Genomic DNA, 17,096 nt, shown 5'->3' on the forward strand with positions numbered 1-17,096 from the left:
GTATTAATTGGGGGTTTCACTTGTTAATCAGTCAGGTATGGGGGGATGTTTTAGTGCTCATGGCAGGAATACAACTCACAAAATTCCATCAACTCACAAAATTCACAAAAAAGCTTCAACAACAAGCCAGACATTCCACACCACTAGGTATGTACCAGGTGTGTGTAATGTTTCCGATCCCTGTTCATCCCCACGTTGCCTTGCATGTCAGCTGGGTCTTTTTGCTCCTGGCAGCCAAGTAGAAACATGGCTGCCAGTAAACTCAATTTGGCAAACCCAACATAAGGAGAAACCAGCTTTTTCCCTGTGTTCATGTGTCAGTCCCAGGGAAGGATTCCAATTGACTCTGCAAGAATTACCTGTCCACCTCTTAAATCCGTCACTAATGATTTTCATTACACTTGCCTGGCACCCAGGACCATCCCTCTAGCCAGGATGAAAAGATCTGTTTCCAGAGTAAGAAGTTTTGGAAAACCTTTTATTTAAACAAAATAAAATAGCTTCCCTAATCTGCTAAACCCATCTCTACATAAACATCCTCAGGAAATTGCTATAATTTATTTCCTCCATGCAAAGTATATCTCCTTGGCTGTAGGACATGAGATTGGAAATGTATGCAGACCACCTCTTGCAAGCATGTCCCAGCATGTGCCCCTAAGGAATATTCAGGCAGGAACATGATGCTCACCCCAACATTTCATGCAAACATTTAATGTAGCGCAACTGATTGGTGATTAAATAAGAAAATGCATATTATGTTATATTATGGAAAGGTTTACCCTCAATGTGTCAGATCTTGCTAATATCAAACCTCTATAGAACATAGATCTCTCTGGAGCTGATGCCCACTGGCCTCTATCTGCAGGTTCTGCCTCGCCCGTTATTTTAAAACCAGCCTGCTTTCAGGCAGGAGGTACTTGAGCAACTCTGCCATCATCTTACCCAGGTACCCTGGCCCCAATCTTGAGTCCTTGTTGGAGTAAACAGGCCTCTGTCTTGTTCCAAAGACCCACTTTCTCATTCAGAGAACCTTATCTCATTCTCCTATCTCAATCCCTGCCTAGGCCCTCCATCCCCAAAAGACTGAAACTCTATCCCAAGCATGTCCACCTTGCACCCCGTGTGCTGCGTGAGGCCCAGGACAGCTTTGAATACAACCCAATGTAAATTTGTAAACTTTCCTAAAATATTATGAGATATTTTTATGATTTTTTTTAGTTTGTCTGCTATTGTTATTTTATATGTGGCCCATGACAATTCTTCTCCTTTCAATGTGGCCCAGGGAAGCCAGAAGATTGAATACCCCTGCTGTCTCCTCCATCCTACCTTCATCATTCCTCTCCCAGGGTTCTGATAGATGTCTCAGACTAATAACAGAGACCCTCCTGCCTTTACTGGTGCCATCTGCCTAGGTCTCCAAACCTCACCTCCTTCTGAATTCCCCATCACCCTGCTTAACCCCAACACTCTGGAATGTTCATCCGCCAGTGTTGACCATCAGAGAGGCCACCTCTTATTTACCGGCATTTCTTCCAGAAAATGCCTGGTACCCGTTCCCACTCACGGGGAGGATCTTACCTGATCCCAGTCTTAATTACCCAGCTGTGTTAAGCAATATGCACCGTAACAACTATGGCACTAGGTCAAAAGTCCCACAATCCCATCCCCTAAACCCAGCTTACACACAGGCGAAGGCCGAAATTACAGGAAATACCAATGGCCCAATGGCAGCCAGCCCAACCCTATGTTTATATTATACTCTCTCACATAAGCAGTGTGAGATAAACTTATGCAGTTCCAATGAATGGAATTCACGGGAAAAAATAATTATGACAATCTTGTTACACCACCTAGCATAAGCAATGAGGATTATTGATCAAACCATCTGTGACTTTTATAAAATTATTTCTGGAGCTAGGGTTTTCCAAGGAAAGCATATTACTAACTTCATCTGCCTTCAACATTCTTCCAGATACAGTGGAAGGAAAGGCCTGGGGCCCCATTGGAATGGGATTATAGGCTCAAAGTTATCTAGAATCCTATGAGCTTAGCGGGGTATGAATCTCAAAATGTGTCTCTGAAACAACTGCAACAGCATCATCTAAGAACTTATCAGAAATGTATATCTTTAGGCACTACTCAGCCCTATTGAATCCAACATCCGAGGAATATGACCCCTCAATCTGTGTTTTAACAAGCCCTCAAGAAGACATTAATATCCGTGATGGTGACTACACTGGATGCTTTTAAAAAATTCAAATGCTTACACCCCACTCCAGATATCCTGACTGGGTCTGGTCTAGGTGGGGCCTAAATATCACTTTGAAGAAATTCCCAAGGTGATTTCAGCAGTCAGTTTCTGTTGAGAAGCACTGCTTGGGATGTGCTGAGTCCTGCAGTTTCAGACAAATCTACAATCACTTTATCTTCCCCACCTGCCTTGCTTCCCTGCAAAAAGGCAGCTCCATCTGCACTTAATCTGCATGCTTCAGCCCCTGAAGAATGGACTGGTCAAGCTTGGCAAAGGCAAGATCTCATTTTCAAAGGCCCCGTAAATGTCAAGCTTCTTGTTATTCACATTGTTTCTGTGTTAGTCACGGTTGTTGATATCATCATCAAATCAAATTAGATTTTACAGGCTTGCTGTGAAATTGTTTCTGGATGTCTGCAACTCTAGCTGAAGTCCTACTTAGGTGAAGGCACATATGCTATCTGTAAGGACTGCAGTTTGCAATGAGAGGAAATGCCAGTGCTAAGGAGAGGCAGGAGGTATCAAAGAAATGAGACATTAGAACCTTGTTAAATCCACCCACCACATTGCTGTTCTTCATGGAAGTCTACTTAAAACCACCTGTTTGGGTTGGATCCAAATCTGTAGCAAGGTAATTAATCAGGGGCGGGTGGTATCATATGGGTCCTGGGGGTCTGTCTTATGCCTCCCTCCAAAACAGTGGTTTCCAATTTTTAAGTATATTTTTAATGACAAAATACTTCTCAGAGCTCCACCTGATGGTAATAATGCTTTTAGCATTGTTGGATTGAGAAAATTCACAGAGAGAACTATTCTGCATTCATTACACTGATAAGTGAGTGTGCACTACATTTATCACATGCATTTGAAAATTCATACCTGTGTACTACACATTTGTTACTCAGCCTAGAGGCACAGATGGATTCCAGGGCCTTCTGTAGTCACCCTACAGCCCTAAGAAGACCACTGCCTTATAGAATAGAACTCCAGGCCAGGAGAAGGAGCAATGGGAACTTAGTAGTTTTATTGTACCAGATTTTCTCTACATAATTAGAATTCTACATCCACCACCAGCCCAGGCCCTACAGCTGCATAACCATCCCCAGGCATCCTGTAGTTTCTAGAAAAGCTGTCTTTATTCCCACCTACATTGTTCTGAGACACTGACTCTTGAGAAATAAATGCAGTCTATTTGAATTAATTGAAATTCCTTCAAAGGACCAAAGAAATGAAGGCTGGCTCTTTCTTTCTGTGGAATGACCTAAGCCTCCATCTCCAAGGCTAGGCCACATTGTCACTCTCTCTCTCTCTCTCTCAATCTGGTCCCAGCCTGCTGAGCACTTCGCTGCTTCCACCAGTCTCCTCTCCTCCTGCAACAAAATGGGCATTCTAAAATGCAAGTCTGATTGTACCACTGTCCCTGGGAAGAATCCAAACTCCTGAATGTAGAATAAAAGATGCTTCCTGAGTTGGCCTCTCCTCTCCTCACTGTCTTCTGCTTAGCGTACTAGCATACCCTAACTTGTGGTTTATGCTATATCCTACCCAACCACTTCCAGTTCCTTGCAATAGCCTTTCCCTGTGCGCCTTTCTCTGGCTAGCTCTTATTCATTATTCATCCTCATCATAGCCAACTGCTGCCCCACAAAGGAGCCTGCCCTGACCACCAGGGGTCTGGATTAGCTTTTCTTCTTGGATACTCCCATAGTACCTTATAATTCCCCAGCGATAGTGCTACTTAACCATACCATATTGTATTTGCTAATTTTCAGTGGATCTCAGAATATATCATACAACAAGAATAGAGGGAAAGTTGATTCAAGTGAGTTGGCTCCCATGTGAGATGAAGAAACTATAATCCCCAAATAACTTTTCCTTCCTGATTGGTTCTTTTGGATGATACCATGACAACAGCCAAGGCTACAGGACACATAAAGGCACTTTTCTTCAATGTCCTTGACCCACCCCATTTCCCATCCTCACCACCATTTGTGCAGGTTGTGACCTGGAGAATCCTTAGTGACGGAGGAACTGGAGCCATTCCACCTTCTTCTTAGGAAGAGATTCAGTAATATTTCTCCTTTAAGGGCTTAGGACTGAGAGGCCTCCCATGAACTCCTAGAATTTTGTCTGCTTCTGCAAAGAGGAATAAAAGATCTTTGAAGAACAATTCAGATCTAGGATTTTCATGAAAGAAAACAGGCAGAATGAATTTCTGCAAATGGTCCTTCCCAGGATCTTTCCTGATATGAAAAAGAAGCAGATCTGTGGACAATCAAAAGTATGCACAGGATAGAAAAGCATCTTCCTTCGGCAATCAAAAGCCTTGAATACATTTATAATTTCCTCATTCTATTTTGTTCATAGTGCTTCTGTAAGGTTTGCATGCTCTTTTCAGAACACAAGTTCTGAACCACCTAAGTAAATGTTCCAGATGACAAAACATATTCTTGTTTCTCAAAACAAAAATAAATCCATAGGATTTTTCCCTATAAAATAAAAGGTGTTCAGTATACATATCAAAAATACAGTTATGCGTAAAGAAGTAAATAAAATTTCAATACCTAAAAACGTCAGCATTACTTATTTTTAAAACTGCAAGCCAGACTGAGCTTCATTCAGTCCCTCCAGTCATGCCCCACCTGAAGCCTTTCCACCGGCAGATCCCTTTGTCTGAAAGAATTTTATTCTCCCTCTAAAAACCTGCCTTCAACCTCCTTCCCTGGTTCTAGCTTAGACATTATTATCATTATAATTATTACCTAATTAATGATGTCATATATAATTAGATGTGATACAATGTAACACTGCACTTTAATACAATTGTCATCATTGTTGGATATGATTCCTCCAGAAGGAGCCCCCTGACTTCCCAAGGCGGGTCCTCATACGTGCTCTCATAGCACCAGTCACAGTACTCCCCCCCCTGTAATGCAATTGCTATTGATTCTTCTCTTTTTCTCACCATGGAGGCAGGGGAGTATTCACTGCTGTAAGAAGTGCCCAGCACACATCTCTCTCTCTCTCTCCCCCCTTCCCTCCCTCCCTCTTTCTCTCCCTCTCTCTCCCTCCCTATCCTTTCTCTCTCTCTCTCTCTTTCTCTTCTGTCTCTCTCTCACCAAGGGACAACTCTACATGCTGCTCTGTAAACTGCCTTGTTCTTCAATGACAGATAGTAGACATACTTCCGTGTTACTCAAGATACAGTTATATTGTTATTTTAAATGACTACTTTTCATGACATGGAAATCATCATTTCTTTAACCAGCCTTATACTGCATGCTGCTATGACATTTTATGAGACCAGATGATAATTTCTTTTAGAACTCTGGGTGCAACAGTAGTCACTGGGCTCTGAGTAAGGAACTCTGATATGAGGAAATTTAATTCAAGAGTTCTCTTATGTCTTCCATCTGCTGAAAACGTGTTTTGTTGCTTACTTCCTGTGTCTTAGCTGCATTGTAATAATGGGTGTTGTTACCAGATTCATGACCTTCAGCGAAGTGACGCAGCATTGTTCTAAAACTAGTTAGTAGTTTCTGAACATCTGTAAACTGGCATTTAGTGATGTCAGCCCAGGGGAAAGACGCCATCCTGAGACAAATACTTTGCCTAGAAGAGATCATGAAATAAATAACCCACACATTGACAAAGTAAAATTGACTTTATTTGTACATTACCAAAAGTTCCCCAGGAATTCAGCACATTCCAGCCCTGGAGACAAAACTGTCCATGTATTTCCTATCAAATTGGATTTACAGAGCTCTGATTGTAAACCCAGGACTATGTTAGGTACTATGGAGAAGATAAGTGATACTTTTCTGCTCTGGGAGAGTTTATAGTCTCTTTTCATGATAAGATGTTTATACCAAAAGCTCTGGACCCCCCAAATTCAATTCACAGTCCCACAGATGGACAAACACACTTGCATTGATGAAAGAACCTGATCCATCTTCTTTTGAAAAAACAGATGCGTGAGTATAATGGCTCTCTGAAAATAATTCAAGCACATAGAAGAAAATGACTAATTTTGTTCAGAAAAGGGTCTTTAGAGGTACTGAACCAAGACATGAAGAAGTTGGGCAAGGCTGTGGAACATCATTTTTCTCTAGATGTGAGTATTATCACTTACTGCTGTGTCAGGATGCAGATACACAGCTGAGTAATGACTGGAGTTTTGGGGGCCATCAAACAGCTTGATACTGACGCCAAATATTTACATATTTCTTGCCCCTGAGGTGCTCAGAAGCTCTTTACAATTTTTTTAAAACTATAAACAAAAATCTCTCTATTGCATCAGTGCAAGTGGCAACTGGTATTTCCATGTTTGTCGTAGAGACAGTGGGAGTCCAACACATTTGGAAGCAAAAGCTGGACACAACCAACATGCATACATGTTTTGAACCAGAACCATTTCTTCCCTTGAACTCAACTCACATTTTCCGTCCCTACTTCTTAGTTACTTGCTATGGCCAAGCACTCATGAAATCCTCCATATGTCCACTATACATCATAGTCTCCCTTGGAATTAGGTCGACACCAGTTGAGGGTTCTAGTCAATGGATAATGAGCAGTTGTGAAGTGTGTCACTCCTGGGTCGAGGTAGTTCAAATAAATGTCTCTACCATCACTCTCTCCCTCTGTTCTAGCAAGCTTTGAGGCCACCTGGTGAAATGGGAACCTACCAAGATGGTGGGACAAAGGAGCATGGATCCAAGTCACCGGATGGAGGACAGTCTCCATCTAACCTGCATCAGATTTTGTAAGTGAGAAGTAAACTTTTGTTGTGCTAAGCCACTGAGATACTGGGGTCTGCTTGTCACCACAGCCCAGTCTATTCTATCCTGCCGGATATAATCCATCAGTCATTCCTATCCCCTCATTCCTTGTCGGTAAGGTCCCAATATTGTTCATGGTCCATTCTTTGCTTGACCACATGCTCAAAGTGACTGCCTCTCCAACTCTAGGAGGGTGAGTCATGAATTGACCTCAGTCAGCCACAGTGGTTTGAATTTCTTTGCCAGATTTTAGTTTAGGCTTGAACATGTGTTACAATTCTGGAATAAGATTTATAACATAAATCTCCTGAGGAACTTCTTGGAAAGGCTTTATTCACTCTTACAAAGAAAAATACATGGAAATGTCATCTTTCTTCCATCTCTAGATTCAGCTGATGAGGAAGTGATGCTTGGTACTACTGCAGCCATCTTGTGACCATTAGGCTGAGGACCAAAGCTAACATCTTGAAGATGGCAGAGAAGAGACATGAAAAGAACAAGAGCTTTTAAGATAATTCACCCATATATTAACTAACTCTGGAACCACCCTGTCTTTTTTATTGTTTGAGATGTGAAAAGTACCTGCCACTCGGGTCAGCAGTTCTCAATCTGCCTGCACATTAGGAAAAGCTGGGGAATATTTGAAACATACCAATGCCCCAGTTCTGCTCCCAGAGATTCTAGTTTAGTCAGACTGCTGTGGAGACCAGACCTCACTTTTTGTAAGCTCCAAGATGGTTCTGCTCTATAGTCAGAATGGCAGACCACTGCAAGATTATAAGTTTCCTGAAGATAGGAACTATGCCTTTGTAATATTTGATGTCCTTGTAAGTGCCAGACATAGGGCTTAGTGTGCAAACACGTTCTTCCTTAATTTCTGAATAACTCTCTAAAGCAGATAACATGGGCTCATCTCTCTGGGGTTAATTTCCTTACAGAGCAGAAGCTGTGCTGTATCTTGGAAGGAAACGAGTTGTGACTGGTAGTAGGAACCCATGAAGTGGGGTCCCAGCAGCCCTCTTCTAGACATCCATGGGTCCTCTGATGCTCAGTGTCTCCACAACCCCTTTACTACCTAACACATACCTCTCTTCTCTGTGGCTCCAATGTCCAATCCCTCAGTCCTTCTCAGGCCCTGGGAAGTTTTAAAGGCTGAGTTGTAAGATGCTTTTCTGTGTCTGGGTCTGCTGAAGACTAATAGAGAAAGATCTGCCAATACTGCCCCATCTCACATAGAATAAACATCAATCTGATTTCCTTTGCTTTGAAGCTTCCAATTCCATGAAATAAATTATTGCTTTACTTGATATTGAAAGCTCAGATTCAATACAGCAAGTGAAAGCAGAGTCTGGCTGGAGAGAGCAAACGGCCTGGATAGGGAGGCCCTCTCTATCCCTATCCATGTGGCTTAGGAGTCCCCCAACTCTGGGAACTGGTGTGGACTTCCCTCCAAAGATCAGATCTGCCTCTTTCCCTCTTTGTATTTCCCTAGAACTGGGAGAAAAACCTCTGACTTCTGCCCACCTAGCCATATTTCCTTTCTCTCATAGAGCAACACAGTTTCAGGCTAAAGTGCACTACAGCTACATACCAGTTATCAGCACAATCTAAATTAAGCTCAGACCAAGCCTTACTGCAAATCTGTCCTGAAGTATAATCACTGATATATATATAACCACTTACTATGCACAAGGCACCAGGCCAAGAGCTTCACAAGCAGGCTCTGAGCAAATATGATTATACCCATTTATGGTGGAGGGAATAAGCACAGAAAGGTTAAGCAGTGTGTCCATGATCATATCACTCATGGATGAGTGAGCTATTGCTGAGTTACAAAGCTCCCCAAAACCTCTTGAAAATTCAAGCTAGGATCACCTATGCACTTTTTCTGGTCTTGGTGGGGCTCCTTCTCCTTTTGCCATCAACTGCAGATTGGCGAGGCATCTCTGATTCTGGATGCTGGCTCCTGTTGACTGAAGTGCTTCCATTCACCTGCTCATGGTCTTTCATGCTCCAGTTGGCTAGCTCTGGCCTGTTCCCAAGGCAGAACCAGCATTCTGAAAGAAAGCAAAAGTATGTAAGAACCCTTAAGGGCTAGCCTTGGAATTCACACGATATCACTTTGTCTGCATTCTGCTGAATAGAGCATGACACAAGGCTAGCCCAGATTCATAGGCTGGAGAAATAGACTCTATTCCTTAATGGGAGGAGCAAAGACACTTTGCAAAGAACACAGATTTGGAGAAGCTATTAACCCACCAGAACTAAGTAATGGAACTGGTAAGTAATGAGCAAGTGATGGAACTGGATTGAAACCCAAGCAGTATAGATTTGGGCCCTGAGCTCTAAGATTGCACATTCATGTAGCTTTTCACACTCCCACCTATTCAGATTCTATGGTTCTGGTTTGAGCTCCCCACATACTTCCTTCCAAGTTAAAATTCCTAGGTATTATGCAAACACATGTTCAATGCCACATCAACAGACAATAATTGACACCTGAGTCAGCCATGCCAAAACCCAAAGTTAACAGAAGGAGGAAATATCTAAATCTTGTTAAAACCAGTCTCCATATCTCAACATCACCTATATTAGTCCGTTTTCATGCTGTTGATAAAGACGTACCCGAGACTGGGCAATTTACAAAAGAAAGGAGTTTAATGGACTTACAGTTCCACTTGACTGGGGAGGCCCCACAATCATGGTGGAAGGTGAAAGGCATGTTTCACATGGTGGCAGACAAGAAAAATGAAGAGAACTTGTGCACGGAAACTCCCCTTTTTAAAGCCATCAGATCTTATTCACTATCACAAGAAGAGCATTGGAAAGACCTGTCCCCATGATTCAATTACCTCCCACTGTGTCCCTTCCACAATACATGGGAATTCAAGATGAGAATGGAACACAAGTGGGGACACAGCTAAATCATATCATCCCACCCCTGGCCCCTCCCAAATCTCATGTTCTCACATTTCAAAACCAATCATGCCTTCCCAACAGTCCCCCAAAGTCTTAAATCATTTCAGCATTAACTCAAAAGTCCACAGTCCAACATCTCATCTGAGACAAGGCAAGTTCCTTCTGCCTATGAGCCTGTAAAATTAAAAGCAAGTTTGTTACTTCCTAGGTACAATGGGAATACAGGCATTTGGTAAATACACCTTTCCAAATGGGAAAAATTGGCCAAAACGAAGGGGCTACAGGTCACATGCAAGTCCAAAAGCCAGCAAGGCAGTCAAATCTTAAAGCTCCAAAATGATCTCCTTTGACTCCATGTCTCACATCCAGGTCACATTGATGCAAGAGGTGGGTTTCCATGGCCTTGGGCAGCTCTGCCCCTGTGGCTTTGCAGGGTACAGTCTCCCTCCTGGCTCCTTTTATGGGCTGGCATTGAGTCTCTGCAGCTTTTATAGGCACACAGTGCAAGCTGTCAGTGGATCTACCATTCTGGGAACTGGAGGACAGTGGCCCTCTTCTCACAGCTCCACAAGGTAGTACCCCAGTAGGGACTCTGTGGGGGCTCCCACCCCACATTTCCCTTCCACATTGCCCTAGCAGAAGCTCTCCATGAGGGCTCCACCCCTGCAGCAAACTTCTGCCTGGGCACCCAGGCATTTCTATACATCCTCTGAAATCTAGACAGAGGTTCCCAAACCTCAATTCTTGTCTTCTGCGTACCCACAGGCTCAACCCCATGTGGAAGCTGCCAAGGCTTGGGGCTTCCACCCTCTGAAGGAACAGCCTGAGCTGTACCTTGGCCCCTTTTAGTCAAAGCTGGAGCTGCTGGGACACAGCAACAAATCCCTAGACTGCACACAGCAGAGGGATCCTGGGCCCAGCCATCTTTTCCTCCTAAACCTCTGGGCCTGTGTAGGGAGGGGCTGTCACAAACATCTTTGACATGCCCTGGAGACATTTTCCCCATTGTCTTGGTGATTAACATTCAGCTCCTCTTTACTTTTGCAAACTTCTGCAGTTGACTTGAATTTATACTCAGAAAATGGGATTTTCTTTTCTATCGCATTATCAGACTGCAAGTTTTCCAAACTTTTATGCTCTGTTTCCCTTTTAAACCTGAATGCTTTTAACAGCACCCAAGTCACCTCTTGAATGCTTTACTGCTTAGAAATTTCTTCTGCCAGGTACTCTAAATCATCTCTCTCAAGTTCAAAGTTCCACAAATCTCTAGGGCAGGGGCAAAATGCCACCAGTCTCTTTACTAAAACATGACAAGAGTCACCTTTGCTCCAGTTCCCAACAAGTTCCTCATCTCCATCTCAGACCACCTCAGCCTGGACTTTATTGTACATATCACTATCAACATTTTGATCAAAGCCATTCAATAAGTCTCCAGGAAGTTCCAAACGTTGTCACATTTTCCTGTCTTGTTCAGAGCCCTCCAAACTATTCCAATCTCTGCCTATTACCCAGTTCCAAAGTCATTTCCATATTTTTGGGTATATTTTCAGCAGCACCCCATTCTACTGGTACCAATTTATTGTATTAGTCCATTTTCACACTGCTGATAAAGACATACACAAGCCTGGGCAATTTAAAAAAGAAAGATGTTTAATGGACTTACAGTTCCATGTGGCCAGAGAGCCCCAAAATCATGGTGGAAGATGAAAGGCACATCTCACATGGCGGCAGACAAGAGAAGAGAGCTTGTGCACGAGAACTCTCTTTTTTAAAACTATTAGATCTCATGAAACTTATTCACCATCACAAGAACAGCATGGGAAAGACCTGCCCCCATGATTCAATTACCTCTCACCAGGTCCCTCCCACAACACGTGGGAATTTAAGATGAGATTTGGGTGGGGACACAGCCAAACCATATCCCCATCCAACTAAATATTGTCCTTGCTGAAATCTCAAGCACTGACAATATCATAAACAAAGTTCACAGGATTATGTTTTGTGCTACAATCAAAGGCTAAGAAGTGAAGTGCCAATTTACATAAAACTTCAAGAAGAAATCTTTGAATGTTGAAGAATTGTTAGAATAGCTACTTTCCCTTTACAGAGTTGAGAGTTCAGCCAGAATGAAGGACCCAGTCCCTGGACTGACAGCTCAGAACTCAGACTGTAATTTCCAAGAGAGCTTTCACCCAAAACTCCATCTTATAAAGACTGTTTGATGTCCTTGAACTCCCAGTACAAGCATACTTCATTTTTTTTCAAATTACCTCCAAACAATTACATTTGTATTGCACTCATGTCCTGTAATCCAAATCCCCTTCTTCCAAATTGCCTGCAATATGAAACATGACTAACTCCTTCCTTGTGAGAATATTTTTTCTGACACGTGTGGTGACATCTTTTAAATAGATTCTTACAAATTGAACTTGCTACACAGTATGTAAGTGCTACTTGGAATATGTGAAAATATCTTCACTGCATAAACCCAAAAGTTCACCAAGAACATAAGCTCTCACCCTACCCCCTTCTCTCCCCTCTTTGGGACATATTGAAGTCCCTGAGCAAAGTGGAGCACCCCCAGAATACCTGTGCACCCCTGTACCCACCTGCCCTGAGTGGTCCAAATGCCAGTGAAATGCTATTTGGTGAGTGTTTCCTAGACTTTGCAAAATTTTCAAAGTAGAGGAAAATTTTGCCTGTAGCAACATACCTCACTTACCTTTCTCACCCCTTCCTTCTATTTTCCCCACATAAAAACGTTAAGACAATATTGGAAGTATTTCATTGACAGAGAGGGAGAGCAAGAGGGATATTTAGAATGAGAATCCCTCTTGGTAGCTGATATGGTACATGAAAACAGACTAATACAGTAGCCAAAAGAATTCAAAGGAATTGATAAAAAAAGGACTGGAGTTCTCTGGTGCTGCAGGCACTATCCCCAGTGTAAATATTCTCTTCAGTTCTTTCCTACATCAAGCAGGCCACCTGTTTTTAGTTCCATAAACCGACCACTCATTTCTTCCCCACACTCAATAATCAATAACCCTCATACAGAGTACTGGCCCATCCCACAGCCTTGAGGAACTCTCTCTCACTTTCCACCCACCAACACACATACCAAACCCTGACTAGCATAGAGCTCAACACATAATTTCTTACCTATGCTAATTGAGTTAACAGCTCAAGGTCTGACTATTGGTCTGTGGGTAGTGCCCATGGCTCAGGTCAGTGTCTCCCAAACCTAGAGAACCATCAGTATTACTGAATGAGCCCCTTACAATTTCAGATTCCCATCCTGTCCCATCAGAATCTCCACAGGAGAGGGATGGGCATCTCTGCTTTTAAAAGGCCATTCTTATCATTTTGATGATTGGCCAAGTTTGGTAATGAGTAAGCAGAAAATCTTTGAGGAACCAGACATTACCAAAAACAAACAGACTTGGGAGGGCTCTGGGGGTCATGGGAAAACACTTTTATCATGCACCTACTACTGCCTGCAGATTTCATTCTGAGGACTTCGGTGGCCCATGAAATCAAATCATTTTCAATAGCCACTAACCTTATAGAAAAAAAGCCCTTCAGAGAGAACTCAACATATTCAAATTTTTTTCTTCTTTTTTAAGAATTAGTCTATGATGAACAATTATTAAGCTTCTTGTTTCCCAGCAGGTCAGGACAACTTCAGGGGAATTGTTAGCGGTGGAAGAGATCCGAGTTACCCCGAGTTACTGATGGCAAATTCGTACATGTCTGCAGCAAGTTTAGTCCTAGCCTCCTCAGAAGAAAGAATTAGACTGAGGGGCATAGAGCAGAAAAAGAGACCAAGGCAAGTTCCAGGACAAGAGTGGAAGTTTATTAAAAAGGCTTTAGAACAGGAAAGAAAGGAAAGAAGAGACCCAAGTAGGCACCTGAAGATTAAAGAGAAAAAAGGTCAAGTGGCCTGTTTAACCATGATCTTAGGACTTTTATAGACTTGCCTCTTTTCCATCATTCTTCCTTTAGGGTGGGCTTCTGCATGTGCAGTGCCCTCCTTGCCTTTGGGAAGTGAGCAGGCACAGTGTGTTTAGGAAGTTGTATCCACGCCCATCTGAGGCTTTCTTCCTTTTTCCAGTGGAGTGTACCCAGAAGATCACACTTTGCCAATTTCATCTCTCAATGTGTATGCCCAGTGATATGGTTTGGCTGTGTCCCCACCCAAATATCAACTTGAATTGTATCTCCCAGAATTCCCACGTTTTGTGGGAGGGACCCGGGGGAGGTAATCGAATCATGGGAGCCAGTCTTTCCATGCTATTCCCATGATAGTGAACAAGTCTCACAAGATCTAATGGGTTTATTGAGGGTTTCCACTTTTGCTTCTTCCTCATTTTCTCTTGCTGCCACCATGTAAGAAGTGCCTTTCACCTCCCGCCATGATTCTGAGGCCTCCCCAGTCATGTGGAACTGTAAGTCCCATGAAACCTCCTTTTCTTCCTAGTCTTGTGTATGTGTTTATCAGCAGCATGAAAACGGACTAACACACCCAGGAAGTTTCTTCTCCCTGGGGCTGCTTTTAATTAACACTTTAATGTTAACAGGTGTGGACCATCCATTCATGGCCTCTGCCTGGCTCCAGCTGCCAGTTTATTACTTTTAGAGAAGCAATGTGATAATTGCCAAACCATCACCCGACATTTCTGGTGGGTGGGGGTAAGAGCCCTCTCCTGCCCCACTCACACCTAACAACCTGTAACAGAATCTGACCACCAAGGTGCAAGCCATTAAAGATACTCATAATAACTTCCCATCTGGGTCTCTCTCCTTAGGTTGCTTACAATAATCAAGGTCACTTTTGACTCCAAAGGACACTTGGCAATGCCTGGAGACATTTCTGCTACAACTGGGGAAGGGGGTTTGACTGGTACATAATAAGTAGAAGTCAAGGATGCTGCTCAACATCCCCCAAAACACAGGGCAGCCCACAAATGTCAATAGTGCCAAAGTTGAGAAACCCTAGCTTAGAATAATATTTTGCAGTGTTCAATTAGCAATTCATAAACTTGATTTAGGTCTAACTCAATGAAAATCCTCTTCTATTTTGATGGTGGAGTAGTCACCATGACAGATTTGGAATATGGCAAACCTTTTATTTATTTACTCAACGGTTGCCTTAAATACCAACTATATGCGAGCATCATACTGGGAAGAGGGCTTCGAAGCAAAGAAGGCATGGTCCCTACCCTCGTGGAACTCACAGAATTGTTGGAGAGATGGGCACAAGGCAAAGAATCACCCAACTCAGGGTGAAGTGGCAACTGTAAGCACTATAAGGAAGTGGAAGAGTGATTAATGGTGAGATTTCACCTAGTCAAGGGGTCAGGAGAGGCTTCCTTAAAGAAGCCATGACTGGGCAAAGTTCTGAGGGATGCATAGAAGTTCTCTAGGGAAACAGACCTTTCCAAACAAAAGGAATCAGCACATACAACAGTCGCAGAAAGGAGTATAATACATACAAGAGGCTGAGATGCATACAAGGAAAATGAAAGTGGCACCAGAAGAGGCTTTGGTTTAGAAGACAATAAAGAGGTTGGTCTTTATCTTAATAGCAATGGGAAATCATTCAAAGTGTTTTAAACTGGAGCTGGAGAGTTATGAATGATTTAGGTATCTCCTAGTCCACTGACTCTCACCCTTGATTATACATGGGAATTGACTGGGGAGCTGTTTAAACATACACATGTTCAGGCCCCACTTCAAATAAATCAGAATATCTAGGGGTGTTATCCAAGCATCAGTAATTTTTAAAAGGTTGTCCTTAACCATCTTAAACCCCCAATTCACATATATTTCTATAATCTATAATTTAGTCCATAAAACATAGCTGAAGAAGAGTAAAGATTAAGACAGTAGTTACCCAGATGCAGCCAGAAGCTTCTATTGATGGAGAAGTCATTCTACGCTAAGGGTTGAATCAGTCAGCCACGTTCATTAGACAGGACCTCTCTCGAGCACAGCAGCCTGTACTATGTACAATTCTACTTCTTGTTTTTGCAAAACTACAAATAATGTCCAGGCCTCTAGAAAATAGTCAACCCCATGAATTTGAAAATCTGCCTATGCCAAGGATCTACTGCATTTAGAAGATGGAAATGCTGAGGCAGAAATCAGAATTAAATAATACAGCAAAGCAATGGTAAAAATGGGAAAAAGAAAAACTTGAACCAAACAGCAATTGGCATCTCTCTCTGGTTATGTGAAGAGATGTTAGGTTTTTAAGTAGTTTCAAGGGGAATAGAAATGGAATTTATCTCTGAAGTTTGTAGTTTCAATGTTGCCTAGAATTACAAATAGTTTATAAAGTAATGTGAGATACCTTAATGTAGTATTCTCAAGCAAACGGACACTGTCTTCTGCTCATTTACCCCATTAGGATACAGAATAGGCAATTAAACCAAAATGAACATGACACAGAGATAATTGCACATCATAATAAAACCTATACTAAGCACCAACAACAATTTAAAAAATACCCAGATTTTAAACTATTAAAGGCAGGCACACAAGTGGGAAGTATTTCAGCACAACTTATTATGCCAAACGGTGTGGATAACTCAATAAAACAAAACTAGCTGCATGTCATCAGCTTTGTATCAGCAGATGATTTATTTGCTTCAGTTCACCACACACAACAAAACACTGCTCATTAAAGACACCTAAGAAATACAGCACATCTCAGTAGGATTCATAACTGCGGCTCAGTCAATGCTCATTGGCAACACTGACTGAGAGACGACCTGTACTTCCTTTGGTGTTTTTTACACAAGGTAGGTGGGAAGAGGCAAAGAAAGGGAAGAAAAAAGCATTTGGCTTCTTGGGTCAAAAGTAGTCATTTGGGCCCAAGTACCTCTAACTTTGAACATAAAAGACCAAAGTAGACTATGAATCTTTCCAGAAACTTCCATTTGGGGATAAACTCATAGTTCTCTGCTGAGCTTGCATTCTATGACTCTACAACACAAGATATCTAAAATTAAGGAAACAGGGCAAAAACACAGACAATGGAAGTACTAAGAAATTGGGGATATTTTGACCCAAAGAGATCTTGATTTTTTTTCTTAATTCCAATTATTTGTCAACTCAAACAGCCTTTAGTAATTCATTGATCT

The 17,096-nt window shown here is 42.3% G+C and overlaps 1 long non-coding RNA gene across 1 annotated transcript; it reads right to left on the reverse strand.

Moving 5' to 3' along the window:
* Positions 1 to 3,249: 3,249 nt before the first annotated feature.
* LOC135965192 (uncharacterized) lies at positions 3,250 to 9,086 on the reverse strand. Its single transcript, XR_010578096.2, has 2 exons — positions 8,905 to 9,086; positions 3,250 to 4,387 (listed from the first exon to the last, which is right to left on the reverse strand). It is a non-coding gene; the product is annotated as an uncharacterized lncRNA (long non-coding RNA).
* Between the last annotated feature and the right edge of the window lie 8,010 nt (positions 9,087 to 17,096).

Source organism: Macaca fascicularis, chromosome 9, assembly GCF_037993035.2.
Source record: "Macaca fascicularis isolate 582-1 chromosome 9, T2T-MFA8v1.1".
Taxonomy (NCBI): Eukaryota; Metazoa; Chordata; class Mammalia; order Primates; family Cercopithecidae; genus Macaca; species Macaca fascicularis.